A 4,133-nucleotide genomic window follows, 5' to 3' on the forward strand; every position below is an offset into this window, starting at 1 on the left:
CATTAACCCCCATCCTCCCCTCCACCCCTCTCATGCTCTCATCCCCCTGTGGTCCATGTCCATTGGTTTGGCTTATAAGTATGCATTGGGTTAGATTCTTCAGGTTACTGAATGCTGTGGCCAATAACTAACATGTATATGGTGCTTTAGAAATAAACTAGAGGCCCGGTGCATGGATTTGTGCACCGGTGGGGTCCCTCGGCCTGGCCTGCACCCTCTCGCAATCCAGGACCCCTTGGGGGATGTTGGACTGCACGTTTTGGCCCTATCCCCACAGGCCAGGCCAAGGGACCCCGCCGGTGCAAGTGCACCAGACCTCTAGTATGCATATAAGATGTTTGGTTAGTCTCTTCCTGCCCTCCCCTCTCCCCACTTCCCTCTGAGATTCATCAGTCTGTTCCATGTTTCCATGCCTGTGCATTGAGCGTCTTCCCCCTGGTGGTCAGTGTGTGTCATAGCTACCAGTCAAATGGTTGCTTAGGCTTTTATATATTTGGATTATAAAGCAAGGAAATATAGATTAACTTAAGGAAATAAAGTATTTAGTTCCATTTCTGGCTTTGGTTTCATGGTCTTAAATAGGCACCTATCTCTCTGGGACTCCATTTCTCCATCTGTACAGAGAAAGGGACTTATTAGATGACTCCTGCCATCGGTGACAGCCTAGTCCCATACCAATCAAACACAGTGCTGGCTCCTTTCTCCTTGGGAGATCGGTCAGGCAGGTGACCCTAATCTGACTTGAAGATCAGTGGGAGAACAATTCAAAGTTTGTTTGATTTGAGGTAGATCAACGTTTATTTCTTTGGCCAACTCATTTGGCCAGCGTAGACCACACATACTCTTAGCTTTAGTATCTATGTGCTTTGCCATCTTAGTTCTGACTCTTCTACACAAGGAAGATGGATGACATGGTTTTAGGAGTTCTTAAATAGGTGTTCTTAAAACCTTCCTGCTGCCTATTTTCCAACTCCCACCCTCCCAGAATGCTGGCAAAGTTGCAATCACCATTAGAAATGGCTCCTAATATTAGGTCAAGGAATTGTTCCTGGTTAGAGCAAAAATGCATTATTAAAAGAAGCCATACATTAATATATTAACCCCAGCTAACCTCATTCGCACTTATTACATGTGAGGTTAGCTCACTAGTTATCGGTTTGGAAGGCAGAGGGCAGATCTGGAAGAGAATGCTGTTCTTCCCGGTGTGAAGAAAGAGCGGCTGATGTAGGAAGAGGGAGGGGGAACAAACTGCGGCTACCTTGATTTTTATCTAGGGCCAGCCCTGATAAGGGAAGTGCAAACCTTCTCTGTGATTGGATAATGAGGCCAAATGAGTTTTAGAAGAATCAGAGGCAGAGTTCCATTTGGCTTCCTGCGTGGTGGGAGGGCAAGCTGCCTGCCCAGCATCTGCGAGTTGCCAATAGCAACATGGAGTAGAGCTTGCGGTGGCTGAGGGCATGGGATTTGCTATCACACTTCCGGGGTTGAACCCTGCCTGGCTCTGTGACCTTAAGCAAAGTACTTACCATCCTTGGTTTCAGTTTTCTTGTTAGTCAAATGGGGATAAAATAATGCCCATCTCATGGAGTTGGGAGGATTGAATGAAATCGTGCATGGAAAGCAGTAAGCAATTGTGGCAATTTCCATATATTTTCTGAGACGTGTCCCATGGAACAGAAATTACCTAATTCAGTGGTGGAGCCCCGGAAGTCCAGCTCTAGTTCAGTATCTTTGGTCTCACTGATGAAACCAATAGCTTCTCCATGTGTCCCAGGGATCTTGCAAATCTTTTTTATAACCCTTTGCCTGCCTCATGTTCCCATCCAATTCTTTTGTAATTAGGTGCCTCACACTCAGAAAACGCAGGGCAGGAAAACCTGCGTCTGTTAAATAGATACATCTAGGGCTCATTATTCATATTACAAAATAATTATTTGTTTTACAGGAGCATTAACCTTGACGAAGTTAATTTCCCATGTACACGCAAAACTGAATGCGGAATATAAAAACTTATTTTACGTACATCTTAGACAATACAATTGTGAAAACTTAAAGGTGGAATGGGGTTTAGAAATCATCTAAGCCAGTGGTTTTTAAACTTTTATTGTTGCAGCCCTATTTCTTATCTAGATTAGAAGTCTTTCTTAGATTTCTTAGATACATGATACAAAGGAAACAGCTACTCTGATTAAGCCAGGGGTGGGAAGGTGGCAGCAATCACTCCCTCACTCTCTTGCCCAATCCCTGAGGCCACTTCAGAACCCCTCTGAGGAACCTTGGGGCTTCTAGAAACAGAAATTTGAGTCCCACTCATCTACCTGAACGATCTCACTTCGCACATTCCTTTTGCAAAACATGGTACTCCTGTATTTCTATTTAACCGTCTTATTTTCTTTTTAAATTTAAGGTTCTTGAGGGCAAGAACCTTTTTATTTAAATAAAAAAAATACTTAGTGTGCTGCTCTACATGCAAGTTGAGGAGTTAAGGTCTGTTTTAAGTCTCCCTGTTAGTGCCAGAAATGACCAGACTATTATTATATCTAAACATCCTTTATTGAATCTTTGAAAAGTGACTTCATAAAACCATCACATTTTCAGCTCGAAGGGACCTTGGAGAACATGTACTTTAACAAGTTCATTTTCCAGATGTGGAAGCTGGGCCCCAGATAAGTGATTTGGTTGATGTCATGTTGTAAGTTAATAGCAGGGCTGGGACGAGAGCGCTGGATGTCTGATTCTTGGGTTAAAACTGTTTCAACTTATAATAAGAGGCTGCTCTTCTTCTGTGAGAATGCTATACATTTGTATTCCTGAACACATAAGCTACCTACCAATCTCCTTTCTTTGCCCAATAATTAACCCAGAGAACTATCTTTATAATCTATGGCCTATGTTTCATTAGGCAATTTTTTAAAATTATAAAAGTGAAAAAGTACTGACCTAAAGAGATGTCCAAGATATAGTAAATGAAAATGTAACTATTATATGTGGGATGATCCCATTTTGTCTAAAGCTTGGGTTATTTCTCTAAGGTTTAGCTGGATGTATGTTTCAATGATCCCTCTTGACACAAGTATCTAATGAGACCCACACCTGTTAATTTATAGAAGTTGACATTGATGCATGACTATAACAGCCATAAAAGTTTGTATTTGCTTTATCTTATTATTTTCACTTCTGCACGGTGTTGTATATTACATGTGCATGATAATTTACGGACCCAATCCTCTATTGGCAGCATGTAACTTACATGCAATTTTTCAACAAGCTGCAGGGAAATTCCTCACACATACACCCTTTTGCACATATGTGAACATTTTTAGAGGATAGATTCCTAGCAGTGGAATTGCTGGATCCAATTTTGAGATACTGCATGGCATTTATTCTCATATACCCTTCTTGTTGTTGTTGCTGCGACTAACATGAATACACCTCAGCATTCGTACATAACTTTGTAGTTAATAACACATACAGGAAATTATTGGAACTTTTTAACAACCGAGTGGGTTTATAGATGAGGAAAGTGAGGTTTGGATAAGTTAAGTAATTTGCCCAAGTCCTATAGCTAGGGAAGATAGAACTAGATTTGAAAACTAGGCCTTCCTACTTCAGGTGGAGGGCCCAACGTTCCCAATGAAAACAACATAAATAAACCATTAGGATGAAAACAAGAATGCCAGCTCATTCTCTTGCTGTATCCTCACATGGACAAGAAGGAAAGATCTCCTGTTTTTTCCTCTTTATAAGGGCATGAATCTCATGATGAAGGCCCCACCCTCATGACCTAGTCTGGCCATAATTACCCCCCAGACACCCCTGCTTCCACATACAAACACTTTGGGATTAGGGTTTCAACATATGCATTTGGTGGGACACAAACATTCATTGAAGCCAAACGGCAAAAAGAGGTCTCTGATGAAAACTTAGGGCGTCTTCCTGCAGCACCTCCTTCCTCAGCTACCCAGTCCTTCTCAACCGCAGTGTCTCTTGGGAGAGAAGCTGACGTGGGCCGAGGCAGGGCCAGGGAAGATCTGGCTTGTCACCCCGCTGCCATGGGCCACTGGCTGTGAGGGGGCCTCCGTAAACTTTCGGGCTGCGGTGCATTTGGCTCAGTCTCCTCTTCTGAGACCCCC

This window comes from Myotis davidii, unplaced genomic scaffold, assembly GCF_000327345.1.
Source record: "Myotis davidii unplaced genomic scaffold, ASM32734v1 scaffold327, whole genome shotgun sequence".
In the NCBI taxonomy this organism is placed as follows: Eukaryota; Metazoa; Chordata; class Mammalia; order Chiroptera; family Vespertilionidae; genus Myotis; species Myotis davidii.